At 40.8% G+C, this 18095-nt stretch overlaps 1 long non-coding RNA gene across 1 annotated transcript; it reads left to right on the top strand.

The window, feature by feature from the left end:
• The first annotated feature begins 1251 nt into the window (after positions 1-1251).
• On the top strand, positions 1252-13955 carry LOC135082207 (uncharacterized). Its single transcript, XR_010259371.1, has 2 exons — positions 1252-1554; positions 12861-13955. It is a non-coding gene; the product is annotated as an uncharacterized LOC135082207 (long non-coding RNA).
• The last annotated feature ends 4140 nt before the right edge of the window (positions 13956-18095 follow it).

Genomic DNA, 18095 nt, shown 5'->3' with positions numbered 1-18095 from the left:
GGAGGTGGGCAGAGTCTACTGGGAGGGTACTGGGGGAGCACTGTGCTTCTAGACTGTCGGCTAGACATTCGGCTTTGGCGTCGTCGTCAAACGCAAGCGTTTGATCGGGACGTAAAAGCGGTGGCGTGGACGCTACGGTGTCAGACTTAAAGGCTCTCGTCAACTTCCAATAGGCTTGGTGAGATGGCGAGATTTCTTTAAGTAGATCATCCCACTGATTGTTACGGAGTTCCGCGATACGGGCCTTGACAGCGCGCTGTAAGGAACGTAGGCGGACTCTGTTTTCCTCGGTTGGATAAGCGTCATAATCGCGAGTGGCTGCGTTCTTTGCCCTCAATAGTTCTCGCGCGTCGTCCGGCAACCTGAGACGGTGGTTAGCCATCGCAGGCACTTGCCTAGACGAGTCGCCGATGGCGACCGAGATGTGACTAGTGAGCGCATCGATCGCGTGAATAGTTTCGTGAGGCGAAACTATATCGTCGGGGATTGAGGACAGTTGTGGGCTCTGACAGTTCCCAAGTTTTACCTTGAGTTTGTCCCAGTCCACAACTGTCTTCATAGTGGGTGTAGACTCAGGAGAGCCTAGTTGGAGTACGACCGGGCGATGGTCAGAAGTGAGCGCGTGCATGGTTTCTATAGAGTGTAGGCGGAGGCCTATATTCTTTAGAATTGCCATGTCAAGAATGTCGGGCCGATGCTCGACATTGTAAGGATAGTGAGTGGGCGTCATAGGGACTAAGATGTCAAAGATGAGTTCCTCAGAGAGTTCGCTTAACATGTTGCCATTGGCAGTGGATGTTACGCAACCCCAATGAGTGTGTTTGCTATTAAAGTCGCCGCCAAGAATGACTGCACTATTCATAGCAAAGAGGGCCTGAAAGTCGCTCCTTAAGGGAGTCTTGTTCGGGGAGAGGTAAACCGAGCCGATGAGGATGGGCTCGTGTCCGGTCATGGCTAGCCGACAGAGTGAGACTTCTAGGTTAGAGAGAGAAGGGGGATCGACTAAAGCACAGTGCAGAGAACGCTTATAATAAATAAGCGTGCCGCCGCCACGTGTGGGCCTATCGTGTCTAATGATATTGTAGTTCGCTATCCTAGGATTGCGAATAGAGGGTGTTAGGAGGGTCTCTTGAACCAGAAAGATGTCGACCTGGTGGTCGGTAAGGAACTGAGTAACCTCGTCCTTCTGCTGTCTAAGACCGTTAGCGTTGAAAAATGCTAAGGTGATTGACCGGGGTTTGATCTGTTAGCATTAAATGTGATATAATTATTCTGTAAATCTTATTTGCTTTGTAAATCGCATGTTCGAGCGGGCAACCCCAAAATTAGTGGGAAAAGTAAATACGTGGATGGCAACACTGACGCTCGAGCATACGATGGCGGATTACGTTTTGATGCGATTGTAAAATGTGATTATTCGAAATAAGAATATTGAGTTCAAAGTACGTGGTTTCAATACATATCCTGGAGTATTTCAACAATTCAGAAGTGGTACCGACCTACCGAAAGTTTGGCAATTCTGTTTGCTATCCTGTACCCAACAAGTTACAAGGGGTAAGTTGTCTTGTATTTCATTTGGCTATTGTAACATAATATCTACATAATAATAATTTTTTGTATGATTCCCATGATATTACGCCAACGGGAGAAATCTCTAGGATATTTCTCACACTCGATTTGGATATAACTTGTAAACAAAAAAATTGTCATAAAGAGGTTATGTTTCAAGTGATCATCAGAAACCTTAGACACTCCTTACTAAATGTTATTAATTTACTCCCATAGTAATTTTACAAATGCAAATTTATTAAACCCAATGAGTTCTGTAACCTATAAATGCCAAACTAAAATCATTTAACTACACCGACTTACAGTTTGTTCCAATTCCAATTTAGAACAATTCTATTATTTCTCTATAATAAATATACCTGCATGTGACTCTTATTAATCATAATAATTAATTAATTAAACCCAGCTGTTCATTTACAATTAAGGTATTGTAATTTGTTTCAATTTAGAACAATTTTATTATTTCACTGCGAGTAATATACTACAACATGACTAATTGATTATAATAACTAATTAATTAAAGCTACTCTTTATTTCATTACTATCAAGTGAGATAAATTGGCATCTCACTGTTCAACTTTTGTTTTGAATAGGGTAAAGTACCCTAATACCGGCCTAAGCTATCCGGAAGATTTATACTATACATTTTACTTGTTAAGTTCATCTAAATTATAAATAATAATCTAATTCACTTATTAAGTTGAATTTAGATAATATTTTAGGTAAAACATTTGAACTAACATTTATTATTGTTGCAATTTTATTTAACCAGTATAGTATACTGTGACAATTATTGGGATTTTACTAACAGTTATTTTCTACCCCTATCCTTTATCCCTCCTTATTTGTATTACCTATGTGTATTTAGACGTAGCTATAAAAATGTCGGACACTGATCAAAGCAGATACACACCTACACATGCATCACCAATTCATAGTCGCAGATCGGACAAACGTAAAAGTGATATTACGGCCTCCTCGAACGTACCGATGAAACGTTATCGGTCACGATCTTCATTTATTCACAAACACTCTGGGGACAAGCGCAGGGACACTAGTAGTCCTACCAGTAGCCACTCTAGCAGGACGAGTCGCTCGCCGTCAAGGAAGCTACATACGAGGAGACGTCGTTACCGTCACAGCTCCAAGCGCATGCATCATGATGGGAGGAAGGCCGACCGTCGCAGAAATTATCGCCGGCACTACTCAGTTACGGAGACGTCGTCTTCCGCAAGTAGATCTTTATCCGGTGATAGTTCTTTATCATCCGACCGCAGAAACCGTTCAAGAGAGAGACGCATTTCGAAGAACCGCTCTAGAAGAACACGAAGTCGTAGTTCGAGGTCGCAATATCGTCCGTCTCGTTCGAGGAGTAGACACGCTTCAAAAGATCGCTCTAGAAGAGCAAAAAGCCGTAGTAACTCGTCGAAGAATATAATGCGGGACTTTATACAAGCTATGAATAACCAAGGATCAAATTCATTTATCGGCGCTCAAGAGGTCATTCCTCAATTTGACCCCAGCCAGAAAATACAAAGTACCAGGGCTTGGCTCAGAAAAGTCAATGAGGTAGCCATAATTTACGGATGGACAGAAAGACAGATTATATATCACGCGTTACCTAAGTTGACTGGTCTAGCCAGGAAGTGGTATGAAGGGTTGAGCTCTATCGACTTGAGTTGGAAAGATTGGCAGAGAAAACTTCTGAAATGTTTTCCTGACGATAGAAATTACGCAGACCGATTAAACGAAATGCTAAACAGGAAAAGCAGGCGAGACGAGACATTAGAGGAATACTTTTACGAGAAGAGTAAGCTAGTAAGTCGATGCCACATCAAAGGTAAAGATGCAGTTGATTGCATAATCCATGGCATTTTTGACCATAATGTACAATTGAATGCACAAGGATCAAGTTTTAAGCGCCCTAGTCAACTATTACGGTACTTGAGGAGTATATCAGTCAAAAACGTGCGCCCTGTGCTGGATAGTAAAAGATCTGCCCCGCTCCATAAAACAAGCAATGGCAGACCCACTGACCGAAATACTAAATTCCCGAGTACAAATCGCGCTGTTAAATGTTTCAACTGTTCTGAAGTTGGGCATACCGTGCCGAAATGCCCGAAGCCTATGCAAAGGTGCACGAAGTGTCAACGCTTAGGCCACGTTGCGGAGCACTGTAAACGAGAGCATGTACAAGATAAAACTTCGGTGGCTTCGAGTAATAATTACAAGGAGGTTCAACAAATTACAGCTCAAGGTAAATCGTTAAATATTTATCATAAAAAGATACGAGTAAACGAAACTGATAGAAATGCTTTCATAGACTTTGGAAGTCAATGCACTATTATTAGTAAAAGTACAGCAGATGACTTAAATGTTGCGGTTAAAAGTGATAACTTACCAGTTATAAAGGGGTTTGGTTGTGGGGTTACGCAACCAATAGGCCGTACCATGATCGATGTCAGTATTGACTTCGTTGAGGCAGAGATTGAAGCCTATGTTGTCGATGATACTTTCTTAAGTACGGATATACTAATTGGTCAGAACTTAACCGAATTACCTTATGTAATCGTGCACAAGACCAATGAAAAGCTAGTTTTGTATTCAGCTCAAAATGAGTTGTGTAAAATAAATATATTCGCAGCTGAGTCTATAAGGTTGGTAGGGACTCAATGCCTACCTATACGTTTGATTTAATCGAGACAGGATATATCTACATACCAGGTAGTACGTCTTTAAAACTACACGACGAGCATATAATATTGCAAGGTGTATTCCATCTTAATCATGGTTTTGGGTCGATTATGGCTATAAACATATCAAATGGTGATGTTTTAATAGAAAACGGTAAGTTACTAGCGCGTGCCTACCTTTTACCAGTGGTGGGCGATCTGAAATCTTATACTCCGTCGTGCGTCGAGGTAAATCAGGTACAGATTAATAGTAATGAAGAACCAGATAGACTCACAATTACACAAGACATGGTAAATGTGGGCCCAGATGTTAATGCACAACATAAAGAACGCTTAGTAGATCTTCTAAACAGTTATAGGGACTGTTTTGCGTTAGATACGACTGAGTTAGGTAAGACCAATGTTTCAGAAATGCATATTAAATTAAATGACCAGAGCCCAGTCTCGTATAAACCGTACCGACTGGCTTATAAAGAACGGGAGATTGTCAGAGGGTTGGTTAATGAATTGCTAGAAAACAACATAGTACAAGAATCAAACTCACCTTACGCAAGTCCAATCGTACTTGTTCGAAAGAAGAACAACGAATATCGTTTATGTGTCGATTACCGGTCACTGAATAGGAAGACTGTTAAGGACTCTTATCCAATGCCGGTAATTGACGATCAACTCGATCGATTAAATGGTATGAGGTACTTCACCAGCCTAGATCTAAAATCTGGATATTATCAGATCCCTATGGCTGAGGACTCAAGACATCTGACTGCATTCATAACGCCAGACGGACATTACGAGTACACGCGAATGCCGTTTGGTTTAGTGAATGCCCCAGCCGTCTTCCAGCATATGATTAACAAGACGTTAGGCAAGGATAGATACGAATTAGCTATGCCATATATGGATGACATTTTATCACCCGCAGCCACGATTGATGATGGCTTCAAGAAATTGGCTAAGATTCTAGACGCACTACGTCAGGCCAGGCTGACATTGAACTTAAAAAAGTGTAATTTCTTCGAAAGCACACTGGAGTATCTGGGATACGAAATATCACGAGAGGGCTTAAAGCCTGGTCAAAGGAAAACTGACGCAGTCGCATCATTTGCTACGCCAACCACCGTTCACCAAGTAAGACAGTTTGTTGGGTTAGCGAGCTTCTTCCGGAGATTCATTCCCGGCTTTGCAAGCATCGCTAAGCCCCTTACAGTACTAACGAAAAATAACACACCATGGCAATGGGGTAAAGACCAAGAAGTGGCGTTTCAAACTATCAAAGACAAGTTGGTACAAAGACCGTTACTAGCATTATATGATCCGAAGTATTTGACGGAAGTCCACTGCGATGCGAGCAAGTTAGGCTTGGGTGGAATATTGTTACAACGCCCCAATGAAAAATCGCCGCTAAAACCCGTTGCATACTTCAGCAAACAGACAAGCAAGGAGGAAGAATTTCTTCACTCCTATGAGTTGGAAACCCTTGCTGTCGTCTGTTCACTAAAGAGATTCCGTACTTATCTCATCGGCATTCATTTCAAAGTTTATACGGACTGCAATGCACTAAGGACAACCCTAACAAGAAGGGACTTAGTGCCGCGAATAGCCAGATGGTGGCTACTTCTCCAGGAGTATGATTTCAACATCGAATATCGACCTGGGGATCACATGAAGCATGCAGATGCCCTAAGTCGGAATCCTATTAGAGAGAGCCATCTAGATGACCTCGCAGAGGGCCGAGAGTTCGAAATCATGCGGATTGAGACCGACGATTGGCTTCAGACAGTTCAAATGGCTGACCCCGAGTTAAAAAGAGTCAAATCCATTTTGGACTGTGGTGAGAGAAATGTTAAAGACATCGTGGCAAACTTTACTATTCATGACAATAAGATTTATAGAAGAGTTGGAGACCAATTAAAATGGGTCGTCCCTAAGGGCGCCAGATGGCGTATTTGTCAACTGAATCATGACGAATGTGGCCATTTTTCGTATGACAAAACGCTTGATAAGATTAAACACGATTACTGGTTTCCCAAAATGGGTAAATTTATCCGTAAATATGTTTCATCATGTCTCAATTGTGCATACAATAAGGGATCATCGTCAAAAGCAACAGGATATTTACACCCGATACCGAAAGGAGATATCCCATTCCAAACACTGCATATTGACCACTTAGGCCCGTTTGTCAGGAGCAAAAAGGGGAACTCATACATACTAGGTATTATTGATGGTTTTAGCAAATTTATTTTCGTAAAACCTGTTCGGAATGTTAAGACTAAGACGACAATTCAAATTCTACAAGATATTTTCAACGTGATTGGTATACCAAAAGTAATAATATCGGATCGTGGAACTAGTTTCACCTCTGCAAGCTTTAAAAAGTTTATTGTATCGATCGGCGCCAAGCATGTTCTTAATGCAGTTGCGACGCCTAGAGCTAATGGGCAAATTGAGAGGTATAATCGTACCATATTAGAGTCTTTGGCTGCAACTAATCACGGAATGGACGAGCGGATGTGGGACGAGAACGTAGGCCGAGTACAGTGGAGCCTTAACAACACGAAGAATAGGAGTACAGGCAAATCTCCAGCTGAAATCGTATTTGGATTTAGAACCGTTAGTGAAAGTGAAGGTCCCATCATAAATGCCTTAAATGATGTTCTTCCGGATGTCGATCAAGCTGAAGGATCTCCTCGGGATGGAATACGAAAATCCGCCTGTTCGCGCCTTGCAGACGCGATGGAATTTTATAAATAAAACTCGGAAACTGCTTATTTCGTTGTATTCTTGAGACGTTACAATTTTGATGTTGTTCGATCGGAATCCAAAAGAGAAGTGATTTTATACAATGGTTCTCAATATAAAGTATTGACTGACAAAAGTTATGTGACATTTACATTAGAGGTAGATATTGCTATTGGAAAATGATGAGGCGCGAGTAGGGCCGCAACATACTCCCCCCGGTTGAAGGCTCCAGCTCTTCAACTCTCGAAGTCTTCATCGCTGAGCAGCGGGCAGAGCCGCAATTAGGGCCGTCGGTAGCTGCCGGAGGTGGTCTTCACGTCAACAACACGGACAATACCATCACGGCTAGGATACAATTTGGTTACTCGCCAAGCACGCCAACAGAGAGGTGGGAGAGATTCCTCGTGAAGTAGAACCAAGTCTCCTGTCTTTATCTTGCTCTTGCTTTGTCTCCATTTTGTTCTGACTTGCAATTTGGTTAAAATTTCTAACTTCTTCTCCAAAAATGTTGTAGTTTCTCCAACAGAGCGTAGCGCTGGAGTCGTTTTCATCATCAGCCTGCAGAGATGGTGACGGCAGCGCATTCAGTGGTCTTCCTGGTTAAGAAGTGCCCTGGGGAAAGGAAAAGGGAATTGTCAGGGGATGAAGTTAAAGGACACAAGGGAAGGCCATTTAGTATAGCTTCCACTTGTACAAAGTGTTGAGATTTCCTCAAAAGTTTAGTGAGACGTGTCTATTACACGTTTTAAATTATGTGTGGCCGATTTGACACCAGCTTCCCAGATGCCACCAAAGTGAGGGGCGTGAGATGTATGTAGGTAAATAAAAATTTTGTGCTTTCCTGAGCAGCAAAATCAGAAAGAAAAAATATTTAAATAGGTATGTAATAAAATGTAAAATTATGTAATTTTTATCATTTAAGTAAGAATATTTCGGCTGGCTGACCTCAGCGGGGAATAAAATATTGTGAGTTAACTCAATTACAGCTGCCAAATGAATACCTACACTTGTATCTAAAATAAATATGAATAAACAAAAGTAACATTTCGACAAGCGAGCATCGCGTCCCCTACGATTTGCAACACTCACTTTAGATATGAATGTTGTACCTTGCACGCGTCGGCACCGAACGCACTGGCGCACAGTGCTCCGGGAGACAAGTCTGCCTTTTGTTGGCCAGATCGTTATCTCACTGCCACTAGGAGAATGTGCGAGCTAGCATGCATAATATTACGAATGCTTTCAAATGTAAAATTAGATAGATAATGTGATTAATAAATTAAGTTAATAAATTTAATTGAATTTTGATAAATAACATGATAAATTAATAATAGAGTTATTTTTATAGATTAAAGATTGATTGCAATGCAGTTGATTACTTATGCATAAATTGATAGAACCGCCAATTAACCAGCCAAACTTAGAGTTTTGAAGTTTCGGTTTATTTTTTCCTAATGATTTTTGTTGACATATTAGAACATCCCAAAATAAATCTGCGCCTATTAAAAGATCGATAGGGCCTGGCTGATTAAAATCAGGGTCTGCTAATTTAATATTTTTGGGTAATTTTAATTGGTTTAAATTAATTGGAGACTTTGGAAGAACTCCTGTGAGCTCGTCAAGAACAAAGCAATTTAGATTTGTTTGGTAATCCTGACGAGTAGATTTTAGTTGAACAACACAGCTTTCATTGACTGAGCTTGAGTTGTTTCCAATTCCAAGGACATTGATGGAAGTTGGATTAGAGTTTAATGATAGTTTTTGTTGCAATGATTTTGTAATGAAAGATGACTGACTGCCTGAATCCAATAAGGCTCGAACTGAAGTTGCCTTTTTAGTTATTGGATTCGCGACTTCTATTAGGGCAGTAGTCAAAATGACATGTGTATTTTCTTCTTTAGAGAAGTTGACAATGGATTCCGATGGTTGTATTTGAGCATTGTTGGCTTTAGTGGCATCAACTGAATGCAATAGTGTGTTATGTCGCTCGTTACACTGCCTACATGGACCCATACGACACTCGCGGGCCGGGTGTCCTTGACGTAAACAGTTTGAACATAGTTTATATTTAGAAACGTCTACTAACCTATCCTGTATTGATTTTGATTTAAAAATTGAACAATCGTATATTTTATGGTTTTTGTTACAAATAATACAGACGTGTGAATTATTATTGTTGGAATTTGAAGTTGCATTATGTGAATTTGTTTGAAATGTTGATTTATTGCTATTAAAATTTGAATTTTGATTTGATTTTATGTAATTATTAGTATTGTTAGAATTATTATTATATTGATTACGACTAGTAGATTCTAATATGTGTGCCCGGTCAATTAAAAACTGCTTAAATTGTTCTAAGGTAGGAACATCTCCTAAATTGCTACGTTGTTCTTCCCACTTTATGAGAGTATGGTTATGAAGTTTAGAACAAATAAAAAATATAATTAATGTGTCCCAGTGCTCTGTGGGCTGACCTAGGTTGGCTAGGGCACGCAAGTTTTTGGTGACATGATCTACTACAAATCGTAGGGAACTTTCAGTTTCGCGTGTCGACTGTTGCAAGTTATACAATGATTTAAGGTGATGATTAATGAGTAGTCTTTTGTCATTATAACGCTGGTAAATTAATTGCCAAGCATCATTATAATTGGCAGAAGACACCTCAATATTTGAAATAACACGAGCTGCATCTCCCTCTAAATAGGATAGCAAATAGTGAAACTTTTGAATAGATGACAAGCGTTCATTGTTGTGAATTAAATTAGTGAAAGTGTCGCGGAACTCTAACCAGCGGAAATATGATCCGTCAAATTTGGCTATTTGGATTTGAGGTAGGCGAACACTAGAATCTGCGTCAAAAGATTGAGCCTCTAAAAATAAAGATTCGCGGCGTTTTTTGTCTTGACTTATTAATTTAGATTCATTTTGTTCATCTAAGAAGCTCTTTGCCATAGCTATGCACAAAATGAAGTCTTGCTCAATGCGTTCACGCTCGTCCATCTCAGAATCCAAATTTTCAGAATTTATTAATTCGATCTGAGTTTGCAGCTCGTCGTATTTGGCTAACTGACCCTCGAACTTGCTGAGCTTAAGTGACAATTCAGCAATCTCAATGGTCGTCAGCGAGGGCTGCTTTGTAATTTTATTTAAGTAGTTTTTAAATCTAGTAATTTGCCCTTTGATTGAACTACGTTTTACTAATAAATCCTTTGACATCGAATGCCTCGATGCCAAATGCGGTGATAAAGTGGCTGGATCAGTCATTATTTGTTATTAAAATATCAAATTGCTAATAAAATATTGTTTTGAAATGTATATTGCGATATTGAAATGCGTTTAGTTAATAAATTGTAGAATATTTAGTGAATTTACACGATAAAAAAAATATGCGAGGTAGTTCAAGTCAAAATTACAAAGCCGCGCCCCAGAAAGACACAAATTTATAATAAAAAGAATACGTATCTCACGCCCTCAGCCCCGACGGCAGCTAGAAAGCCGGTGTTGACGCGTTGAATCAGCTGATGTCCCGTTAGCCGGCTCGTTGAGGTCGGCCGCTGGCACAACTGAAATATTCGGCAAAATACTAAAAACCGGGAAACTACTGGCGCGATACGTTATTACAATTAGGATTTGGCTTTAATTACTTGAAAATAAGAGAAATTGCAATGATTTGATGATATTTTGAATGATAAATAAAAATTATGGGGTAGACACGATTTGCACAAGTGAAAGTTTTTACTAAATTGGATAGGATTTCGGGAATAAAAAAGGTTTAGGAGTGGTTTAACAGTGTTGGGATGATGTAAGGAAGGAATAATCAGGGCACTTATCTGAAATCCAGGCTGCGAGGTGAAACTTTTGCTGCGTCACTGCTCGGCTGACTCCAGGTGTCCCTGGCTTAATCTTCCAGATTGTCCGAAATTGCAGTCCTGTCACGGTCGCCAATGTTCGCGCCTTGCAGACGCGATGGAATTTTATAAATAAAACTCGGAAACTGCTTATTTCGTTGTATTCTTGAGACGTTACAATTTTGATGTTGTTCGATCGGAATCCAAAAGAGAAGTGATTTTATACAATGGTTCTCAATATAAAGTATTGACTGACAAAAGTTATGTGACATTTACATTAGAGGTAGATATTGCTATTGGAAAATGATGAGGCGCGAGTAGGGCCGCAACACCGCCCAAGAGAATATTGAAAGGAATCAAGATTATATGAAACGTTATTTCGATTCCACTAGAGCTCCAACTAAATTTTATAGAACCGGTGATTTGGTTATGATACCAAGTCACAATAACCCTGCAGATGGCAAAAGTAAGAAATTGCGACCTAAGTTTAAGGGTCCCTACAGAGTAACTGCCGTTTTAAGTAATGATAGGTACGAAATTTCTACTATAGATGGTCATTCTAAGAGGAAGTATAAAAGCATTTACCCGGCGGATCAACTAAAACCTTGGATAACATTTACCTCTAGTAAGGATACAGATTGTGATGACGACACATCTAGCGATGAGAGTCATGAACCAAATTAAATGTACATAACATCAAATTTAATAATATGGTCTAAATTACTAAATATATAACTCAATCACACAATTTACTTACTAACTGAACTATACTACATACTTCATCTATAACTTTTATACATAATAATAACTGTTAAGTAGGTACTCTAATCAGCTTACTAATATTACTGATCTATAAATACTTTCCATATAACTTATTTGATCCAACTAGCTAACTACATAATAATATTACTCAGCAAAAACTTCTTAAATACATATCTTACTGTTTGATTCCGTTGCATTAAAATATTTTTATAACATAGAGTCCGTTTGTCGTCACTGGATTGAATCAAAATTAAAACATAAAATTAACATAAATGTACACTATAAAATAAAAACAATAATTTAATCATATTTTTAACTTAAGATTTACTGTGACGAAAACCGGTACTTTTACCCTACCTGAATAATAACTAAACACCATTATTAATATATTCTTATTGACTGCTTATGTCTATGTATGTGCACTTATTTTAAGGTAGTGCCCCTATACTATCCCTACTATGATGTATTATTATAAACTAATATTTGATTAATATTTGAATTGACACTTACCGTATGTACTTACCTAATTGTAGCAGGAGTACTTTATAAGATTATTCTATTAGGTGATGATAGTCATTACCATTACTCCTACCTTCCCACTTCCCTAAGATATTTCAGGGTGAAGTCAGCTCAAAACCCCTGTGTTGGTCAGACTGGCCGAAGGTGCCAAAAATAAATACTAATATCTACCTACTGGACCTGAAGAATTATAACAAGAGTGAAGGATGCTGAAGTACAAGCGGTGCTCACCACTAAGGGCCTAGATAAAGTGAAGGATGCCGAAGTACAAGCGGTGCTCACATAAGTAGTGAAGGATGCCGAAGTACAAGCGGTGCTCACTGTCTAGTAGCCCGGTGAAGGATGCCGAAGTACAAGCAGTACTCACTCACTGAATGCAATACTGAAGTCTGAGTGGTTGTATAATTCCATACTATATTACTGATGATTTTACATAATACACCTTAGACCTTTGTCCCTATTGTTGGGAATAAAGTCAAATAAAACAATTATTTCATATTATCCTATTGACAAATAATTTAGTATCTACATGACTATCAGATTGGATAGAAATAATCATTGGTTTACAATATTTCATAATCACACTTGAATGTAATATTGTGCTGCATATTCCTAAACAAATAAATACTTATTAACTTAATCATAAATATTTCATCAAGGCTGACAGGTAACAAATTTGAAGTCCAAAGTAGTAGGACAACTAGTAACTTACTTATTTATCTTCCAGGTCAGCTACACTAGAGAGGAGGAGTGCAATGTCTAATGGGAGTCTGTGTAATATGACTACAGGGAGAAGAAATGATGAACCTAAATATACCTTTTACCAACCAACCAAGTCGGGAGGATGACACCAATAGCTCAGCGTCGAGACTCCAGCCACAAACTATTCAATAGTAATAATGAGTAGTAGCTTAATTACATAATTATTAGGTATTTTACTTCAATAATGTCTGACTGATTTATCTTCTTTGATAATGTAACAAGATCAAGTTATAATGTTAGTAGGTAAAATGATTTCATTTATGTTCTTAAATAATTGTAAGTTGAAAAGTAAATCTATTTTCTTTTGTTTTGGTTCTGATAAGTTATGTTAAATATTTTAAATTGTGAACAATGTATGGGAGTTAATCCAAGATAGATTATTAATTCACATCTTACTTTAATCTTGTTTGATTGATTTATCATTTTGATTGAATGTAATGTCAGAAACTAATCTCATATAAATTCCTAAATTAGTAATGGTAATTGAGAAGTAAATCTATTTTCTTTTGTTTTGGTTGTGATAAGTTATGTTAAATACATTTTAAATAGGGTACCTAATTGTAAACAATGACAATGTATGGGAGTTAATCCAAGTTAGATTACTTCACATCTTACTTTAATCTTGTTTGATTGTATGTAGGTCAGAAAGCTGATCTCATTTATGTTCCTAAATTAGTAACGTTCATTGAGAAGTGAATCAATTTTTTTTTATGGGTTCTGATACCTCTAAAATGTAAACGATAATGATAATTAGCCTAATCCAAATTTCGTTAACTTTTTCTTTTATCTATAAGTGTGGGACACACAGGCAGTCAAATGGCCGAAACCGTAATGAGGGCATTCCGGGGACAGAATGGCCGACTGTTAGCATTAAATGTGATATAATTATTCTGTAAATCTTATTTGCTTTGTAAATCGCATGTTCGAGCGGGCAACCCCAAAATTAGTGGGAAAAGTAAATACGTGGATGGCAACACTGACGCTCGAGCATACGATGGCGGATTACGTTTTGATGCGATTGTAAAATGTGATTATTCGAAATAAGAATATTGAGTTCAAAGTACGTGGTTTCAATACATATCCTGGAGTATTTCAACAGATCCTAGCGGTGGGATTAGCCATTACGGAGCGTGGAAAGAGGAGATAGCGTAGCAAAAGTCTACGTGTTCGGCGAGGATAGATAACCTATCCATGATGTTGCCTTCGCCATTAGTCGCGCGCAGTTTTGCGGCGATCACAAACATCTCGCCGACATTAATTTGGCCAAAGAAGTCTCTGACCAACTTAATGTCAGCCGCAGGTGAATGTGAAGGCTGGGGCTTGGCCTGAGGGGCCGGGACTTTGTGGGCTGGTGCCTTAGGGGCAGGGGGACTTGGGTTAGGCGCCTGTTGGGTAGGTGCCTTTGTCGTAGCCTTAGGGGCTGGGTGGGGTTGAGGAGCCTGCTGGAGCGCGGGTGGGGCCACAGCTGTTTGGGTGGGTGTGGGAGTAAGGCTGGCAGCCTGGGTGTAGGCCAGAGGCCTAGCCCAAGCATTGGGCCTGTTGGGGCGGAGGCTAGGAGCCTCACTTGCTACCGCAAAGTTGCGAGTAGCATTGATCTGCCTGGGGGCAGAGGGGATGGGGGCACGCGGCTGAGTGCGTGGAGCCCGGGGACAACCGCGATAATTCGCAGGATGACCCTGGCTACCACACAGTATGCAGCTCGGTGGTTCGGTGGCTGTGGCCTTGTCACGGACACAGTCGGCTGTGCCGTGATCGCCTAGGCACTTGACGCACCTAGGACGGGCGTGACAATTACGGGCAGCGTGCCCGTAATGTTGACAGCGGTGGCACTGGCCGGGAGCGCCGCGCTTTCGGGGTGGCTCAACTTTGAGCCCGGAGATGAAGCAAACCGTTTTCAAATTGAAAATCGATTTCGCTTCATCGGAATAGTCCAAGACTACTTGGACAAGGTCAAATGGTTCACGAGTACGAGTCCTGTACAGACGATGAACCTGTTTGACAGGGAAGTTTTGGGCCTTGAGGTCGGCCAAGATGGAGGCGGAGTCTAGCTCCTTGGGAAGGCCACGGATAACAACCCGCAGCTCCCTTTCCTCCTCTCGGGGGAAAGTATGATAACCGATACGGTTTTCATCTAGGAATCGTGTTAGGGCTCGGTGCTCGTCCGAGGTGGACAAGGACACCTTAATACCTACGTTGCACGACTTAGCGTGCGAGAAGTTGATGTGACGCTCCTTGAGCGCGCCGGAAATCTTGTTCCAGGACGCCTTGTCCTGGACAAAGACTGGGGGGACTCTGACAGTCCGCCCGGTGCTCGACTGCGAGCCGGAGGGCTGGGAAGATTGCGAGGGCTGAGAGAGGCCTGAGTTGGCCTTCAGGGCCTTCGCAGGGGGGGAAGGAGGGGGAGAGGCCGCGGATTTGCGGGTCCTCTTCGGACGACTGACGGTGGTGAAGCCACCGTCATCGGCGTCTGAGACAGAGTCACATTCCATGTCCCTACTGGGGGCATGGGATTGGTGATCTATCACAATAGAGTGCTCGTTCGTGAGCGGGATTGGTAGAGGGGCCGAGTTCGGATCGCACATGGCGTCCTCGGGACATGAAGGGGAAGCAGGCTCCTCATACACAGAGCTTGCGAGGGTCTTTGCCCGTATGTGAGCTTTAAACCCGGAGAGGACCTCCGGGTGAGTGGCCCGGAGGAACTTTAAGAGTTCCTCCGTATCCATGGCATGGAGTTGAGTTTCGCGACGCGTGAATCTACGCCGGTTCGCAAGTCGCAACCACCGAGAAGAGCCGGCAAGAAACTCGGTGGTTATAGCGGTGTGTAAGTCCCGCACAGTCGGTGTAAACCGTGCGGGGTGAGTGGGAAAAGTGTGCCCTAACCAATGTAACTACGCCGCAACGTAGCAACGCCGCGACGTAGGGTGAGTACCTACTCCTAGCAGTCCTTCAGGAGGGCCCCGGTCGCAAAAACAACCAGGGATACGCTCCTTCAGGGATGGAAAGTAGGGAGGGGTAGGGGGGGTCACGCCCGGCAGTGAAAAGACTGTGAAACCGAGTGTCTCAAGGGCGAGGAGGAACGCCTCACCCTCTCAAACGTGCCTTCCAGGAGGCCAAGGTTCACAGCCTAATATACCGGCGGCGGCAGGAAATTTCAGCGCCTTGAAAAAGGCACTGTCGGTCGCTCCCAATCGAACCGAACCGCCTTTAGAAAGGCGTTTAACTACGCTTGTTCGTTATCACCGTTAGGTATCCCAAGCGCAGCCGCGGGCAAGCCACGTAATTGTGACAAAACACCACAGAAACAAGACTCGCAGAGCGAGGGCGATAAGCTCGAGGAACTCGGAGCGCAGCGCATGCGAGCGGGCGGGCGAGGCGGAGCGCACGTCCGTACCGTGCGAGCGATGCGAAGCGAATGCTAGGCGCCCGCGGTCGCCGCCGTCTCTTATATTAGCTCGGTCCGTGCGGCGTGCGGCCGCGCAGCCGTAGGGTTGTCAAAATCTCCGTGTTCGGTGCTAGGGCTGTCGATGCGTCGCGGGGCGCGTCACATCCTCCCTTGTTTTGGAGATTTTTACCTGGAAAAATCACAAGTCTGGTACATAAAGGTTCTACATGAACAACTATAATTCATGTTAATAATAAGTTATTTTTGGGTAACTTCATAACGAGTAAAAATTAAAATATAAAACATGACTGAACTTGTGCACAATCATTAGCCCAATAATAACTCTTTATTTAGAACATGACAGCACATTCATTATTTACTTACTTATAACAATATTAGCTAACTTGGTCTTGAAACAATGTTATTAAGATACCCTTAATTTTTTTTTTTTTTTTTTTTGCTTACAATGAACTAGTTCAACGCTAATTTTAGCTAACTTAGTTTTGAAACAATGTTATTAAGATACCTTTAATTTTTTTTGCTCACAATGAACTAATTAACCGCTGATTTTAGTTAACTTAGTTTTGAAACAATGTTATTAAAATACCTTCAATTTTTTTTGCTTACAATGAACTAATTAAACGCTAATTTTAGCTAACTTAGTTTTGAAACAATGTTATTAAGATACCTTTAATTTTTTTGCTTACAATGAACTAATTAAACGCTAATTTTAGCTACCTAACTTAGTTTTGAAACAATGTTATTAAGATACCTTTAATTTTTTTTTGCTTACAATGAACTAATTAACCGCTGATTTTAGTTAACTTAGTTTTGAAACAATGGTATTAAGATATCTTTGGTCTTTTGTTTACAATTAACCAATGAACTAATTTAACGAGTTGTTTAATTTGTTATTACGAGTATTTCTTGAAATATTTCTTTAATACAATAATCGTATTCATGGCACTTGTTATTAATATTTCTAGTTTACTAGTTTTATTATTTAAATTACCATACTCAGAATAGGCATCTGATTAATGTTAATAATTTCTATAATTATTAAAAGTTATACAAGACAATGGCAGTTAAGGGGTTAAGTTTTAACTACAATAATATTATTTCATAATGGAATGCAGCCTGACGCGGCCAGGCCTGGCTCACTCCGCGCGGTACATCCGATAATTACCTACAGCGAAGCGCCCCGCCGGCGGGTATTATATTAGTCGAGTGTCACGCGCGCGCCCGTCAGGACGCTGGCGTGCGTTGTAGTACCCAATTCTATGATCGAAGTATTATTTAAAAATGGACATAAAGAGAAATAAATATTATTGTGCGGCGTTCGGGTGTTTAAATTCGAAAATAAATCTACCGGATTTATCATTTTTTTCGCTTCCCAAAGATGCTGAAAGGTATGTTGGCCATGTAGGTAATCAATAATTCTTAGGATAGTATAGGAACCTAACCTACCATGACTACTGCTCAGAATGCGTTCGTTCGTTTCAGCCAATTAATGACGTCCACTGCTGGACAAAGGCCTCTCCCAAGGTTTTCCATAATGAATGCGTACTTACCTACATACGTACCTCATTACAAATAAGTAGATTAATTATTTTTTTACTAGACACTTCTAGACAGCAACCCTAACAGCGTAAGAAGAGTTCAGAGGCACGCGATAGAAAGAGACAAAACTTGTAGGTGAATAAAATTGTAGGTACGTAGTGCTGTGCGAGCTGAATTCCACTGTATCGCGGCGTAGCAAGACTCGCATTTATTTAAATCGTCTAGCGGAGTAATCCTTCTGTACCTGTACTATTACTT

The sequence above is a fragment of the Ostrinia nubilalis genome, chromosome 21 (assembly GCF_963855985.1).
Source record: "Ostrinia nubilalis chromosome 21, ilOstNubi1.1, whole genome shotgun sequence".
Classification (NCBI taxonomy): Eukaryota; Metazoa; Arthropoda; class Insecta; order Lepidoptera; family Crambidae; genus Ostrinia; species Ostrinia nubilalis.
This window is presented reverse-complemented; position numbering and strand designations above follow the sequence as displayed.